At 37.3% G+C, this 18,710-nt stretch overlaps 1 pseudogene across 1 annotated transcript in view; it reads left to right on the forward strand.

Moving 5' to 3' along the window:
* The window catches only part of LOC311066544 (neoverrucotoxin subunit beta-like), a 36,147-nt pseudogene that overhangs the window by 14,947 nt on the left and 2,490 nt on the right, over positions 1-18,710 (forward strand). Inside the window, exons 4-5 of the transcript XR_014609512.1 lie at positions 168-260; positions 1,376-3,096. The product of XR_014609512.1 is annotated as a neoverrucotoxin subunit beta-like (transcript). The remainder of the gene's footprint in view (positions 1-167; positions 261-1,375; positions 3,097-18,710) is intronic.

The raw sequence follows: 18,710 nt of genomic DNA on the forward strand, positions 1-18,710 counted from the left end.
ATGAAAATTTTGTGAAAATGATCAAAAATGCTGGCAGTGGCTAGCAACTTTTTTCAAAATGCTGGCGGGTAAACAGTTAAACAGTATTCATTACCATCAGATATAATTTTGTTAATATATGATAAATATTCTAAGTATAAATAATACCTTTTATTTATTTACTGCAGCCCTGGCATCACAGACCATTAAAGTGGCAGCTCTAGGAAGACCTCTGTTTCCTGGTATGCTGTATGACTGCCGCAAGGATACCTTCATTCCAGGTGCTTTACAAACCTAAAATATATAAATAAATAAAAGTTTATTTTCCCCTCTTCATCAAATATTGCATCACTAATTACCAATCTTTGTTTAACAACACTATAAAACCTGCATGTTTCTTCAACAGTAAATCACTTCCTCATACATCTATCTATAAATTACAGCAACGTCTGTCTGTCTGTCTGTCTGTCTGTGTGTGTGTGTGTGTGTGTGTGACCCTGTGTGTGTGTGTGTTATTCGCATATCTCTCAAACCGTTAGTCCGATGGATTTCAAACTTGACAGGTGTCTTGCTACAGGCATGAGTAAGTGCAGTGCCAAGTTTGACGTTGTTTGAATTAGAAATGCAAAAGATATTGTTAATATATATCGGTAAAAGAAGCACACACTTCACACTGAGTGAGCACAACTGGCCACTCCCCAGGACCAGAGACAGAGAGGGTCGTAGAAAGCAGTGGATCTTAAGTAGTGTTTTCTCTGAGTTCACTGTGTAGACTGCTCCCTGAATCGTGTAGTTAAACTTTCCACATATATTGTATGTCATTATGTCAGTATCAGTATTTGCTTTCTACCATGCACAAATAAAAATGTCACTGAACCTTTGCTGTGTAATTGTAACAATGAGCACTCAAACACACCAAACCAACAATTACTAAAAACACACAAAAACTGATTTTGCACGGGCACTTTGCACTGCTCCCTGAATCGACGCGTTTATTCATTTGTGGATGTAAACTGAAACTGTAAGTCAGCTATGCTGTTTACTTCTGAATATTATATTTCATTCTGGTGTGCTTAACGTTATCGCTACTGTGTAATAGTAGCCTATGCTATTCACCAGCTAAACATATCCTATTCAATGCGTTCACACAGTCTCTTTCACAGACATCATTTGTAGTAGCCTATGCACAAACTGTTTGCTCAAGCATAGCGTTTTCTTGGAGTTCACGTTGTGCTTTCTATCATGCACAAATAAAAATGTCACTGAACTTTTGCTGTGTAATTGTAACAATGAGCACTCAAACACACCAAACCAACAATGACTAAAAACACACACAAAAACTGATTTTGCACGGGCATTTTGCACTAGTAACTCTAAAAGTAATTTCTAATTTCAGGTGTCACTCTGTGGGATAAGAAATCCTTGAGAGAAGATGTGGACAGCCGTCCACAGCCAAGGACAGATTTGAAGTTCAGTAGCTCCGACTCTCTCTCTAGTAAGTCCAGTCTCCTGGATGTGAGTGCTTCCCTGAAGGCCAGCTTCTTGGGAGGGCTGGTGGAGGTGGGAGGATCTGCCAAGTTCCTGCGTGACACCAAATCCTCAAACCAACAGTCCAGAGTTACAATGTATTACAGTGAAACCTCTAGATTCGAACAGCTCACTATGACTCAGTTGGGACAGATCACCTACCCTCAGGTCTTTGACCAGAAAACTGCAACTCATGTGGTCACAGGTGTACTATATGGAGCTCAGGCCATCATGGTGTTTGATCGGACATTTTCAGAAGAGGAAGACAAGCAGGAGATTGAGGGAGAACTGAATATCATGGTCGAGAAGATTCCTCAATTTTCCATTAAGGGACACGGAGCTGTAAAAATGACAGAAGGTCATAAGAATATGGCTGAGAATATCACCTGCACATTTTATGGTGACGTCCGCCTTGAGCAGAACCCCACCACTTACATAGAAGCCCTAGAGGTTTACAAGAAGTTCCCCACTATACTGAAGGAGAATCCACAGAATGCAGTTCCAATAAAAGTCTGGCTCTATCCTCTTTCTCTACTGGATACAAAAGCAGCTCAGGTCAAGAGAGAAATTAGCACAAGTCTGGTTTCCAACACTGAAGATATAATAGAGGTGCTGGAAGAAGTAGAGAGGACTTGCAATGACCTCTCCAGAAAAACTCTGGTAAATGTTTTCAAAGACATCAAAGAGAGGCTCCGTTTATTTCAGGGCTCTCTTAGCATTTACGAAACGGTGCTCCTGAAAGAAGTGGCCAAGGTCTTGCCTGCTATACGAGGAGGAGAGATGGAGCAACATTCATTGGAAGACATCCTGAAGATCCACTACAGCTCCCCCTTTAATGCTGACATGCTTAACCAGTGGTTAGATCATGCAAAGGCTGAACTTAACCTCTTGAGTTCTCACACTGAAATACTGAAGGGAATCAATACTGAAGACTCAAACAGTCTCAACACCATCCTCTTTAATCCTGATATTGATGTTGTGGTGTGCTTGACCTTCACATCTCTGAAGTATGAAGACCCAGATCTCTCAACCCTGAAGAAGTTTGTGGAATCTGATGAATTTAAAGGGCTAAATGTGGGAATGAAACCACATTCTAGCACTTTAGCACCTGTCAGAAAGTGGTTCAACCATCCTGATGTCAGCTCAAAGATGAGAAAGAACTTATCTCTTTTCAGAAGTTTTTCAGAGGCTAATAAAGATGAAAAGAGATATCGATTATTTCTGCCATCTCCGATCCCTCCAGTCCTGGCTCCTCTATCTATCTGTATGAATCAGGGAAGCTGACAGACACACAGTTCCAGCCTGTGTCGAAGCCTCCTCCACCAGAAGTGACGAAGGTCCTGGAGCGCAGTGTGACCCTGAAACTGCAGAAGTCCCCAACTGGAGAAACTGTGCAGTTCAGAGTGGAGTACCAGCAGGTGAAAGCAGATTCTGGCGCTGAGGAACAGTGGATTATCATAAACACCGCTGATGAAGTCTTTACTCTGACTGGATTGGAGTCTGGAAAGCAGTACTTGATCTGCTACAGCATAGTGGGTAAAGTGGGAGTGAGTGAAGCCAGTGACACTATCGGCCCCATACAGTCTTCAGGTAAGTGATTTTTGCATTAATCTTTATCTTTAAAAAAATATATAAATTTCGCTTCATTCACAGTCAATGTTTGCATTGACAACCATATTTCCTAACATGTGTGGCTATAATTAAATGTGTAACATGTTGTAAGTGTTTCCCACTTGACTATATATGAACGTATTATTTCCTTTGTTCATGTTGTTACAAATAGTCCTTAAAGACGCAGAGTATATTATGTATTTGATGTCTAATGTAGGCTACTATACTTAATCATATGACATTCACAATAAACAATAAACAATACAAAGCCTTGAACAAGTGACACGTACATTTCTCTGTATAAAAACCAATAGGACATTTAAAACCCTCTGGTGCTCCTCATTTGGGAGTCACACTTATTCTCTTCGTGGTCAAAAGTGACCGGACGCCTGATATTGTTTTATTTAGTCAAATTTGTAAAATGTAAAATTGTATTTTGAGAGGATTTGATGGTAATTATTCATGTTTATGCAATAATTATGGTCCATTTTTGCCATTGAAAATAATTTAAAAACAAATTCAAATTTTTTGCATATTTTTTGCATATTTTTTTACAAATTTTTCAAAGAGATCTTCAGATGTCCACTTGAGTGGACAGCATGCGGTTATGGTTTAAACTGAAGATATACTGTATTAAATATAATACAATAATCGAACAGATAAAGTATGTGTATTTAACAAACTAATCAATACAATTATATCAAATCATGTGAAAACTATAAAATATATACAAAAAATATAAATGCGAAATATTGCAAAGGCTTCATACAACTTCATACAAGTTGCACTTCGCGTATCTTTGATATCAGAACATGAGGACGTGATTCCATCAGAATTTTCTACAGTCTGTCAAGGTACAACTGTGGAAACCACTCAGATGCTCCCTCCAGTGCACCAGAGTATGAAGATTTACCCTTATTAGCTGATAATTCTGATTATGTTCAAGATGGACATGCACATTTCTATCATAGCCCTCCTCTGAGAAAACCTAGCGATACGTTTTTTTCAATCTCATCTGATCAGTGTTGGGGGTAATGCATTACAAGTAACATGCATAATGCATTTAGATTACTTTTTTGATGTTACAAGTAAAGTAATGTGTTACAAGTAACATGCATTACGTAATCAGATTGGTTTTAATGTTACGAGTAATGTATTGTAACATGCATTACCTAATCAGATTACTTTTTGATGTAACGAGTAAAGAAACGCCTTACAAGTAACATGCATTACGTAATCAGATTACTTTTTGATGTTATGAGTAAAGAAACGCATTACTAGTAACATGCATTACGTAATCGGATTACTTTTTGATGTTGAGTAAAGAAACGCATTACAAGTAACATGCATTACGTAATCAGATTACTTTTTGATGTTATGAGTAAAGAAACACATTACAATAATGTGCATTATGTAATCAGATTACTTTTTGATGTTATGAGTAAGGAAACGCATTACAAGTAACATGCATTACATAATCAATTACTTTTTGATGTTATGAGTAATAAATCGCATTACAATAACGTGCATTACAAAATCAGATTACCTTTTGATCTAACAAGTAATACATTACAAGTGTCATACATTATGTAACCACATGACTTTTTTCGATGTCAATGAAAATTACATTCTAATAATACAAATACATTTATTTACAGTAAAAAAAAAATCACTGCAGATTAAGTTTTTAAGTTTTAAATTTCAAAAACAATATTCACATCATAATTATGAATTGTAGCTGAAATATAGCCATTGATGCATGACGTCCACTACAGTGGACATGTGATTAATCAGAGTTTTCTCTCAATCTAAAATCAAAACTTGGAAAATTTTACTGTCATATGACTCATTAGATATTGCTTGATGCTGCAATATATATATATATATATTTTTTACCTACAAGAGTCTCCTAGGATAGAAGGAATGGGTGGATATTCCGGAGCAACTTTGCATGTCTGACTGACCCTTGGCCATCTTGGTTTGGAGGGAGGAAAAATCGAAACACAATGGCTTGCCACTTGGTTGCAATTTATAGGATGATGCACCAGGGTCCAATGAAGAGGTTGATGTGCAACTTTGCCATAAAAACCCGGGCAAATTGAAGAAAATGCTTTTTTAATAGCTATCCACTGTAGAGACTAGGCCTTTTAAATAAATATTTGAAGGCAGATTAGCACCATCTGTTGTAATTTCATGGTGTTACCACAAGATGCCTGTATAGGTCTCTATGGAGAGGCTTGTGAATTCTCTAGTAGTTTTTGGACAAAATTACTTACTTTTAAGATGTGGATTTGAATGTTTTTTATTTTTTATTTTTTTTAAAAGAAATTCTCAAATAATACTTTTTTATATTGTTGTTTTAGAGTTTCACCCCTTCATTGCTGAGCACTTTTTTTCTGCATCGTGGCCGATTTGTAGATTGTACAAATCGTACAAATGTGGTTTTGTCGATTTCACATTAATTTCCTATGGTCGGTCATTTTTGATCGAAGAGCACAAGTGTGACTACATTTTTTATGACCACTTAGCCTGCTCAAACCATGCCCTCAATTTTTTTGTGTGTTCACATTCCAAATGCCATAAAAGTCACCAAGTTTCGCACCATTCCGATGAAGCTGTGGTTTTTAAAAAATAATTAAATCAAAAAATGTAACTAAAACAGACCAAAGAGCACCAGATGATATTGCTGACATAAAAATAAAATAAATAAATAAACAACAACAATCATAATCAAAACACAAAAACAAATAATCAACTTAAAACACAAAAACTGTTGATTCTTAAAGGATTAGTTCACTTTCAAAAAAAATTTTGCTAATAATTTACTCACCCCGATGTCATCCAAGATATCCATGTCTTTCTTTCTTCAGTCGAAAAGAAATTAAGGTTTTTGAGGAAAACATTCCAGGATTTTTCTTCATATAATGGACTTCAATGGCAACCAACGGTTTGAAGGTTCAAATGTCCGTCTCAATGCAGCTTCAAAGTCTCGACACGATCCCAGTCGAGAAATAAGCGTCTTATCCAGCGAAACGATCGGTCATTTTCACAAAAAAATAAATAATTAATTATAATATATACTTTTTAACCACAAATGCTCGTCATGTACCATCGTGTACCAGATGCGCCACGTATTACGTCATCACGTTGGAAAGGTCACAAAAAAAAAAATATAATAATAATAAATTAAAACAAAGATGTCAGACGATTTTGAAGTTGGAGGAGAAAATGAGATGAAATTTTTCGCCCTTCCCAACCTTTCTGAACCGGAGTACACAGACAAATAACTTAGATGACGTGACGCGTGACCTTTCCAACGTGATGATGTAATACGTGGCACTTCTCAGAGATGGTACATGACGAGCATTTGTGGTAAAAAAAAAAAAAATTATATATATATATATATATATATATATATATATATATATATATTTTTAGAAAATGACCAATCGTTTCGCTAGAAGTCAAGTCAGGTTATCTTCATTTATATAGCGCTTTTAACAATGTAGATTGTTTCAAAGCAGCTTTACAGAGATAAACGTATAATTTAAGGTAACAGAGATTGTTTTGGCTTTATAGCGGTTCTTTAATAAAGTTATTTTCCAGCTAAAGTTAGTTTTGATTGATTTGCTTCCGTCACAACGATCATTTGTTATTAAATTAGGGGCCGCTAAGACGACACCATTCTCTCTACACAGACTTTAAACGCGAACTTGTGAGAAACGCTGATGGCGTTCACATGCGCATTAAGAATGGGTTCTATAGTTATGTGCGTTTGAATATATGTGCGCAGGTTTGGAATTCCCTACAAACCAAGCCTAAACAAAGTACTGGTCTTTCCTTATAAATTTTGATACAGAATTTTATTTTATTTTATCACTTCTGGGTAGGTACGCAAAACGAATTTCCCGAAAACGCTTTATCTGTAGAGTGGTAAAGGGATCCTCCATAGGGAGAGACTAGTTGGCACTTCAGCACTGCGTTGTCATCGGGATGAAAGACACCAAAATTAGCGTAGATGCCATTCTTCTTATGATGTAACGAGTACATCAGGATTTATGGGAATACCTAATCTATACAGCCTAACATTGAATTATAGAAGTCTATAATGTATTATGTGAATGCTAGGTCAAAGAGATGTGTTTTTAATCTTGCTTTGAACTGACGAGTTGAAGAGTGTGTCTGCTTCCCGGACAATGTTAGGAAGACTGTTCCAAAGTTTTGGTGCTAAATAGGAAAAGGATCTACCGCCAGCAGTCGATTTTGTTATTCTAGGTATTATCAACTGGCCGGAATTTTGAGATCGCAATAGACGTGAAGTACTATAATACGTTAAGAGCTCGCTCAAGCACTGCGGAGCTAAACCATTTAGTGCTTTGTAAGTAATCAGCAATATTTAAAAATGTATACAATGTTTAATAGGGAGCCAATGCAGTTTTGACAGAACTGGGCTAATATGGTCATACTTCCTGGTTCTGGTAAGAACTCGAGCTGCTGCGTTTTGGACCAGCTGTAGTTTGTTTATTAAGCGTGCAGGGCAACCACCCAGTAGAGCATTACAGTAATCTAGCCTTGAGGTCATGAACGCATGAACTAACTGTTCCGCATTTGTCAATGAGAGCATATGACGTAATTTAGATATATTTTTAAGATGGAAAAATGCAGTTTTACAGATACTAGACACGTGACTTTCAAATGAAAGGTTGGTATCAAAGAGCACACCCAGGTTCCTAACCGACGACGAAGACTTAACAGAGCAGCCATCAAGTGTTAGACAGTATTCTAGATTATTACGTGTGGAAGTTTTTTGTCCAATAATTAGAATCTCTGTTTTTTTTAGAATTAAGTAGTAGGAAATTACTAGTCATCCAGTTTTTTATATCACCTATGCATTCCGTTAATTTTGTGAATTGGTAAGTTTCGTCTGGGCGTGAAGAAATATAGAGCTGAGTATCATCGGCATAACAGTGAAAGCTAATTCCATGTTTCCTAATGATATCTCCTAATGGTAGCATGTACAGAGTGAACAGCAGCGGTCCTAGTACTGAGCCTTGTGGTACGCCATACTGAACTTGTGATCGATGAGACATCTCTTCATTTACTGCTACAAACTGATAACGGTCAGATAAGTATGATTTAAACCATGCTAGTGCAATTCCACTAATGCCAACATAGTTTTCTAGTCAATTTAAAAGAATGTTGTGGTCAATGGTGTCAAATGCAGCACTAAGATCGAGTAACACTAATAGAGAGATACAACCACGATCGTATGATAAGAGCAAATCATTTGTGACTCTAATGAGAGCTGTCTCGGTACTATGGTACGGTCTAAATCCTGACTGAAAATCCTCCAGATATCATTTCTTTCAATAAAGGAACATAGTTGTGAGGATACTGCCTTTTCTAATATCTTTGACACAAAAGGTAGATTCGAGATCGGCCTGTAATTGACTAATTCTGTAGGATCAAGTTGCGTTTTTTTAACAAGCGGTTTAATCATAGCCAGCTTAAAGTTTTGGGTACGTATCCTAGAGACAAAGACGAATTAATGATATTAAGAAGAGGATCTATGACCTCTGGAAGCATCTCTTTCAGTAGCTTAGTCGGTATAGGGTCCAACATACATGTTGTCGATTTAAATGATTTAACGGGTTTGCAAAATTCTTCCTCTCCTATAGACCCTTTTACAGTTGGTAAACATGGTGACGTATTTGTGTGGGCGGGGCTTAGCTGGAGGCAGAAAGATCCCTCTTGCCGCTTCACTAACGTTAGTTTGCCAGGGTAACACTTTATAATAACTGCACGCTATTAATCATTAGTTAAGCATTAGTAAACAGTTAATTCATCATTTATAAAGCATTAATAGACATTAATAAGCAGTTTATAAATACAGCTATAAATGCTTTATACTTGATTTAAAAGCATATCTATAATGTGTTTAATAATGGAATTTTCATACTTTATTAATGATAAATTTATCATTTCTAAATGAAGTATTGCTTTATTTTCAAACCAGTTCTTTAGGAGTTGTCAGTGGTTCATAAGATCACTTAGAAAGTGTAAGTAAATGATTAATACATTATTTAAATGTACATTCATATATCTTATTATTCAGACATATAGTAATAGTTACTTAGTGTGTTAATAAATGCTTTATTAACATGTATTTCTACTGTAATTCATGGTTAATTCAGGTAGTTATAAAGCATTTAGTAGTGGTCAGTTAACTATGTTTGTGAGCTCAACTAAAGTGAGGACTAGTTATGTCTTGTAAAGCGTTTACAAAGGAGATTTAAAGGTTGTTAAATATTTTTATGTTCTGTATCACTGTGTTGTGTTTGTTTCCTTTTTCTGTTTAGAAGATAACCGAGCCTTTAAATCTCCTTTATAAATGCTTTACAAGGCATAACTAGTCCTCACTTTAGATGAGCTCACAAAAATAGTTAACTGACCACTTGTAAATGGTTTATAACTACCTGCATTTACTACATTTACTTTCACTTTCTAAGTGATATTATGAACCACTGACAACTCCTAAATAACTGGTTTGAAAATAAAGAAATACTTCATTTAGAAATGATAAATTGATCATTAATAAATTGTGAAAATACAATTGTTAAACACATTATAGATATGCTTATAAATCAAGAATAAAGCATTTATTGCCGTATTTATAAACTGCTTATTAATGTCTATTAATGCTTTATAAATGATGAATTAACTGTTTACTAATGCTTAACTAATGATTAATAGCGTGCAGTTATTATAAAGTGTTACCGTTTGCCAGTTTGTTAGCTTGTTTTTTTAACAATGACTGGAGAAAATCCAATTTTATCTTAATGTGCAAGGTCACTCACTGTCCAGGACAGCGATTGTTATTTGCAAAAGTTAATTTTAACGGATGGAACCAGATTGGCTGACCCAGGCCGTACACGCTTACTCAATGGATGGATGATCTGACAGGATTAACGTTAACGCTACCCCCGGTTGAGTGGCCTGACTTCTAAACCTAACATTACCCGATAGAGAAACTGAGGGTAAAGAGAAACTGAGGACATACATCTTTAGATGCCTATAACTATGTGCTGAATGAATGGTCATATAAAGACTTGTGTGGTACGATCCACAGTTCTGCCTAGCCAGCACCAAGAAGACGACAATGTAAAGAGTGACACTACGGTGCAATTTTAAAGATGTGGATATTTTCTAGAAATAAAAATTCCAGATACAGCATACTCATTTTTCATCGATTCTTGTACCCAACAACACAACAAGATGACATTTAATAATAAAAATAATAATTTAAGCTCCTTATTATGTAGCCGAATCTGTGCTGGTTTGTATTGGCCGCCTCCAGTTTTCCCTTTGTTTTGCCTCCAGCTAGCGCCGTGACGTAACTGTGACATCGGCGTAAAAGGGGTCTATAGGGGTGTGAGAGGACGCTGGCTCAGCTGGATGCCGCTTCTCAACCCATGTGTTTTAGTTATTTGTTATTTTAAAATAAATAAATCTGGACTACATTGGACCTGTTATGTTCTGTGGGTATTGGTATAGATCAGCTTTCAAAGGATGAAGTTAATTTTAGTGATCATAAATTACTGACAAGTGAATTTACCATCTCTGCCTCCCTGCAGTCTTCTAAACAGCGTGTCATATCCTTTAGAAATATTAGGAATATTGACCCTGAAAGGATTTCTAACCCTGTTGTGGAGCTTCCTGTGCTTGGCTCTATTGACTGTTACAACTCTGCACTTTCCTCAATTCTTAATGTTGTTGCACCAGTGAAAGAACGAGTTGTATCTTTTTCCAAGTCGTCTCCCTGGTACACAAATGATCTGCGTGCACTTAAAGTTGAAGGAAGGAAGATTGAGCGGTTGTATAAAAAACCAGGCCTCACCGTTCACAAATTAATGTTTGAACAACACCAGCTGCAGTATCATCTTGCTTTGAAGACTAGCAGAGAGGCATATTACTCTCATGTTATCAATAAAGGTGCTGCTAATCCTAGGACGTTATTTAAGACAATTGATAGCCTTCTCAAATCTCAAAAGAAAACTGCCTGTCCTTCTGACGAGATGTGTAATAATTTTAACAAATATTTTACAGAGAAAGTTCAGAGTATTTATAGCTCCATCTCCTTTGACTCTCCTTTGCTGACTAGTGAGTCTTACTAAAAAAACTCACCTTCTACTGCCCTTTTGAACTTTACTACTGTCAATGTAGACAATGTTTTTAAATTGATCATGACTAGGAGTTCATCCACGTGCTTTCTTGACCCCTTGCCTACTGAGGTTCTAAAAAAGTGTTTATCACATGTCTGCCCTTCCATCACTGTAATTATTAACAACTCCCTAGCCACTGGCCAGGTTCCTCCGGCCCTTAAGGTGGCCGCTATCACACCTGTTCTAAAAAAAACTGGCTGTGATGTTCAAAATTTAGCTAACTACAGGCCTATTGCGAACCTGCCCTTTGTGGCAAAGGTTCTCGAACGAGTTGTTGTTGGTCAGTTACAGCAATATCTGTCCAATAACAACTTATTGGAACCGTTTCAGTCTGGTTTCAGATCTGGACACAGCACTGAGACTGCACTTGTAAGGGTCACCAGCGTATTCTAGTCCTGCTAGACATTAGCGCAGCTTTTGACACTATATGTCATATTATCCTTCTTAACAGGTTGCGTGTGTTGTTAGGCATCTCTGGTGTTGTGTTCAAATGGTTTGAGTCCTATTTAGCAGATCGTTCTCAGTATGTTTGCATGGGGAAACATAAATCTGAGGCCACATTAGTTCAGCAGGGTGTCCCGCAGGGGTCAGTGCTAGGGCCGACTTTGTTCTGCATTTATATGCTTCCACTTGGTGACATTATAAGAAAATACGGTCTGGGGTTTCATTGTTACGCTGATGACACGCAGATCTATGTTAACACACTCCCGGATCCTAATCTTGCAATCACAGCTCTGAGCGCATGTATAGAAGAAATTAAGTTATGGATGCATGCCAATTATCTTAAACTTAATGAATCAAAAACAGAATTTCTACTTGTTGGTAAGCCGACAGCCTTGCACAAGTTTAACTGTCAAAATCTGATCACTGATTCTGACTTACTGGCCCCAGCATCACAGGTGCGAAATTTAGGTGTTATTTTTGATTCACATTTGTCTTTTGATGCCCATATAAAATTGGTTTCAAAATCAGCTTTTTTTCATCTAAAAAATATTGCCAGAGTTTGGCCTTTTATATCCCTGCCAGATGCGGAAAAGCTTATCCACGCATTTATCACGTCGAGACTGGATTACTGTAATGCACTATACTCTGGTCTCCCTGATAAACATATTAAGAAATTACAGTATATCCAAACCTCGGCCGCACGCGTATTAACACACACAACTGTACAGCAGCATATTTCCCCTGTTCTTTATGAACTCCATTGGCTTCCAGTAACGGCACGTATCGATTTTAAAATCTTGATTTTAACATATAAAGCCATTCATGGGATAGCACCGGAATACCTTTGTGATCTAGTTGTTCCTTACATTCCAAATCGTTCTCTCCGCTCGTCTGACTCTTCTACTCTACAGCAGCCCACATTCAAATTAAAGTCGATGGGTGGTCGCTCCTTTACGGTTACCGCCCCGCGGTTGTGGAATAAACTTCCATTTGCGATTAAAAATTCCCCAACTCTGGACTGCTTTAAGAGGTCTTTAAAGACCCATCTTTTTAAAAATGCTTACTGTCTTTGAAGTGTATCTTATTTATATTTTTTTTGTCTGATTTTTCTGTTTTTAATTATTGTTTAATTATCTTATATTATGTTTACTATACTGTGTAGCGCTTTGGGTTGGAGAAAAGCGCATTACAAATAAAATGCATCATCATCATCATCATCTATAGCAATAAATGAATAAAAAATTTCCTCAGGGAGACTACAATGCACTGCCTGATTTGATACTGTAGTAGACGGTTGCATAGTTATAATTTTCTCCCTGATATTATCAATCTTATAAGTGAAGAAGTTCATAAAGTCATTACTGCTGTGTTGCTTGGAAACGTCTGGGCTTGAAGCTTTCTTTTTTGTTAGTTTAGCCACTGTTTCAAATAAAATTCTAGGATTATGTTTATTTTATTCTAATAGGGTTGAAAAATAAGCAGATCTAGCAGCTTTTAAAGCCTCTCTGTAAGTAATCGAGCTCTCTTTCCATGAAATGCGAAATACCTCTAGTTTTGTTTTCTTCCAGTTGCGCTTTGTTTTTATGGCTGCTCTCTTAAGGGCCCGAGTGTGCTCGCTGTACCACGGCGTTAGACTATTTTCTTTAATCGTCTTTAAGCGCAACAGAGCAACTGTGTCTAAAGTGCTGGAAAAGAGAGAGTTAAAAGTTTCTGTCGCAATATCGAGTTCTTCTAAGCTATCTGGGATGCTGAGATGATGAAACTGATCAGGAAGATTATTAATAAAGCAATCTTTAGCGGCAGAAGTGATAGGTCTAACATATTTATAACACGGAGTCGGCTTTGCAACCTTGGCTAAATGTAATTTACACGAGACTAGATAATGATCTGAGATGTCATTGCTCTGCTGCAGAATTTCAACTGCATCAACATCTATTCCGTGTGATAATATTAGATCTAGAGTATGATTACGACGGTGAGTAGGTCCTGACATGTGTTGTCTAACTCCAATAGAGTTTACAATGTCTTTAAATGCCAATCCCAATGCATCTTTTTCATTATCTATGTGTATATTAAAATCACCAACAATTAGTACTTCATCTGCAGTCAATATTAATTTGGATAGAAAGTCCGCAAATGCTGTGATAAAGTCTGTATGGTGCCCTGGTGGCCTGTGTACAGTAGCCAGCACAAATCTTAAGCGTGATTTATTGTTTACACTATATATTTTTACATTAAGCACCAACCCTTCAAAAGAAGTATATTTAAAACTTGATTTCTTAGTGGTTTTGAAAATATTACTATAAATTACAGCAACACCACCCCCTTTGCGTTTCAGACGAGGCTCATGTTTATAACAGTAATCTTGCGGGGTGGACTCATTTAAAGTAATGTAATCGTTTGGTTTTAGCCAGGTTTCTGTCAAACACAGCACATCTAGGTTATAATCTGAAATCATATCATTAACAATGAGTGCTTTTGAAGTAAGCGATCGAATATTCAGCAACCCAAGCTTTAGCATTTGCTCATCTGTATTATAGTGTTTTTTTATTTGTTGAACATCAATTAAATTTTTAACCTTAGATGGGTTTAAACGTTTTTTGGATATCCAAATTCGGGGAACAGACACAGTCTCTATGTGATGATATCTAGGTGAAAGAGGCTCTATGTGATGGGATTTATCTGACCTTGGTGACACGAGGCCGCTAGCAGACGGTCGGTTAAGCCAGTCTGTCTGCTTCCTGACCTGAGCCCCAGATTGTCATGCTTGAGCTCTAAGACTATGTGTCATATAACTAGAGAGAAGAGCAGCACCATCCCAGGAGGGATGAATACCATCTCTTTTCAACAGGTCAGGTTTGCCCCAAAAACTTTTCCAATTGTCTATGAATTCTATATTATTAAGCGGACACCACTTAGACAGCCAACCGTTAAGCGAACACAATCTACTAACTATCTCATCACTCCTGCAAACAGGAAGGGGGCCAGAGCAAATTACAGTCCTTGACATCGTACTTGCAAGTTCACACACCTCTTTAATATTAATTTTGGTGATCTCCGACTGGCGGAGTCGAACATCATTAGTGCCGACGTGAATAATGATCTTAGAGAATTTACGATTAGCATTAGCCAGCACTTTTAAATTTGCTTTGATGTCAGGCGCTCTGGCTCCCGGCAAACATGTGACTATGGTGGCTGGTGTCTCTATTTTCACGTTCCGTGTAATAGAATCGCCAATAACTAGGGCACAATCAACAGAACTCTCAGTGGGTGTTTCACTGAGCGGGGCAAATCGATTTGTTATGGTAATCGGAACGGAAGAGTGGTTTTTTGATCCGCGACTAGAGCGATCCCTCACTGTCACCCATTTGCCCGGCTGCGCAGGCTCTACTTCAGCCGGAACCGACTCATGTAAAGAGTTCACTATGCTAGGCGCATCCAAAGCAGTATTTAAATCTCTAGCACTCTTACTATCCTCAATTAATGTTTGGATGCGTGTCTCTAATTCTGAAATCTTCTCTGTCAACCTAACTGTCTCCTTACATTTATCACATATAAATCCTATACTGCCGACAGAGAAGGCTATGCTAAACATGTGACATGAAGTGCATGTGACAATAACAGGACAAGACATTACTCACCGTGTTTGTTGACTGATTCTTACTCACCTGAGCTTTTTATGAACTCAAAGCCGTGAGCGCGTGAGAAAAATAAAATAAAATAGCTGAGCGCATGGGTGGAGCGTTAACAGGCTAGCGAATTACTAGCGTGTTGTGCTAGTAGTGACGGAACACTTACATTTGTACTATGCAAATTATGTGCATTTTAGGTACTTTTAGTGTGAAATCATATTTATTTTGTCCATCAAAAGTGTGCTTTCACTTTAATTGAGCGTGAGCTCAATGGTGAATGAAAAATAGACTCGGCGCCGAAACCCTCAGCTTCACTACTGCTCAGCTCACGCGCTGCTCCTCCTGTGTGTGAATGCACTTGAACATGCACGCACGCCGAAAACAATTCGCGCTGCTCGCAGGTGCGGTCTGAAACGGCCATAATTCACAAGGTTTCCTACATGTGCGTTCCTTGTGCACGTGTGATGCTGATGTTGAACGATGTTAATCATGCAGTGCCCGAGTTGAGCTTGTGCTTCAGAAAATGTAGCTTCAGCTTGTGTAGACGCTACCGCACTACTTGATCAACAAAAGAGCTTCGCTACTGAAAAGCTATTTGATTCAGAAAACAGCGACGCTACCACCATGCTATTGAGAAATGTAGTTAAGCTAGTAACGTCACTACTTGTAGCGACGCTACTGCCCAGCACTGAAAGAAACCTCATTGCTTGACTTGCTACTCTCTGCTGACTTCTTCCGATCCTATGTCGGCCACCGTAGCTTCTCATTCGAGTTTGCAATTTGAGAGAAAGGCCGTGAGTTACTGACTGTTTGCAATTCGCAAATCTCACCACTAGATGGCGCTAAAAATCACACACTGCACCTTTAACCCTCTGAGGTCGGCAAACGCGCCCCCGCGTTTTGCTGGATTTTCTTCACATTGTAGAACTATAAACTTAAATTACTCCGTCATTTATGGTCATACAGAAAAAAGAAATATAAAAAAAGAATCTGTGATATTTCTACTTTTGTATGTGTCCACTTACAATCAAATCAAAACATTGTGCTTTTGTAAAATAAAGAAAATAAACAGGGTGTGCGTTCTGCCTCTCCGTCGCGGTGAACTTTTTTTTCTTGAGCACGTCTATAAACTGAAACAAAACTCAGCGAATACTTGTCACACATTTATGAGCCATATACCTTTATAAACATTTAAGTGTGTACTTTTAAATTATCGGATTCAAACTGAAAACAAATATTCTCTGTTTAAGTAATTTGTATAAAACCAACAAAGATGTCCAGCTTCTCAAACGCTTGTTAATAGTTTTACCTAATTATTTTTAATTTGAACACGCCCACTCACGCAAAAGAGATTCACATGCAAATCTCCACATGGAGCGCGAACGCGCTCATTACCTCAAAAACAAAGCACGAAAAAACTTCATAAGTCTCTGCTTTTCGTTGAGTTTGAAAGGCGCACCGTGAGCTTACATTGGATTTAGGCTACCTCAGAAGAAGAAGAACGCGATTTGAAGACAAGAAAGATGTAAGGTAAGAAATTCTTACATATTAGTTTGTTATTGTTGCATAAATTTCACATTGCAGTTGAACTGTTGCTAGATATATGGTGAATATTATAATATTTAGACCCGTGTTTACTGTTACTGTGTTTGTGGATATCTGCTCAAACATAGATATGTATATGGTAACCATAAAGTTTTATATTTGAGCGCGATCGCGTTTGAATGTATCATATTTGATACATTCGAAAAGCAAAACGCACCAAACGGCTTCATGTTTTTACTATTATCTCATTTCATATCATCATAACGAATGGAAACATTTGAAGTAACATAATAATCAATATATTTTTCTCTAGCTTAGTTGTTACTGAAATATTTTGGAAGATTTATAGGCTGCTATGGTTATTGTTATTATTATTTTATGCAGCACTGCGCATAGCCTATGCCTACAAGGCACAGCAAACCTGGTGTTCATTATATTATATATTGTTGGAAACATTTGTGTGTGTGTGTGTGTGTGTGTGTGTATTCTGTGAATTTTAAAAAGCAATTTTAACCAGAAAAATCTAAAATGTATTCCCAAAATCGTGCAGGCCTTTCTCTTGATATCAGTATGTTCACTTTTTTTTTTTTCAGGGCCCAGATGCCACTCCTGCTGACTTCAACATTCACATGAGTCTCTGTACATGAACATGGTAAAGTGAAAATCAAACACCTTGGAAATGAAAGGTATGTACAATGTTTTTAGGAATGGCACAAAGGTCTCTTTCTTTGGATCATTGGTTTCAATGAGTGCTTTTTTGTCATTTGTTGTGTATCTTTGGATTATGTTGTGTTGTTAATAAATCAAACAATCTAAAAGCCATTCTTTTTTAAATCTCCTCATTCTTTGTGCAAGGTTGCTCAGAATGACAGGGCCTGATAGCTCCTAATAGGGCCGTTAGGGGAGGGTCTTTGTCTTTCTCAGGTGTGAAAATCTTACATATTAATGAGCTCCCGCATAAAGCTTTGTCGCACAAAACACGTCGTAAAATTTTTAAATCAATATATTGTTTTATCTGAATGAGCAGTCAGGGTGATTTTCACATAGTTTTAGAGCAAATATTCTAGGCTACGTCATACAATTTTCAAAAGTCTTGTGAAGAAATAATCAGTATGGGAATTTTTTTTTTGTATTTTCACAAACCACGCATAAATGTCATTAGCTCAAAACTACAAACTTTTACACACATGCTGCTGATATATTATTGTAGCAGAGTTTGTGCTGAATACAGTGTAATTAGACTTTAGCCATGAAAATGTCACAAGTAACAGAAATAACCACAAATGTCAGAGCATGTCAGAACACCTCCAGGGCCCAGAAAACAGCTCAGACCCCAGAGGGTTAATAATAATCATTATTAATGCAAAGCATGCAGAAGTTCATTGCAAAGGAAATAATCCTACTAAAACCCTTCTGCTCTCTTGCTCCAGTTTCTCTAATTGGAAACTCCCACCACCATTTCTACTAGTGCTTAACCGAACCCTCTGAGCGTCCCATACGCTCGTATAACACCAAAACACAACAGAAATTCACAAAAGACATAAATTTTATTCGCTCGCTGTTATCCTAATCTTTAGAATCCATACTGCGACTGTGACACATCGTCATATGAATGACTTTTGGTGGCGCTTTTGACATTTTCACAATAAATAAATTATTGTGATTACACTTGTCTGTCCTGTTATGTTTTTCTTCATAACGTTACGTAGTTTGAAGCAATGGTTATGTGTTAGGCGTAGCGGCCTAACCT

The sequence above is a fragment of the Abramis brama genome (assembly GCF_963993115.1).
Source record: "Abramis brama genome assembly, chromosome: 16".
NCBI lineage: Eukaryota > Metazoa > Chordata > Actinopteri > Cypriniformes > Leuciscidae > Abramis > Abramis brama.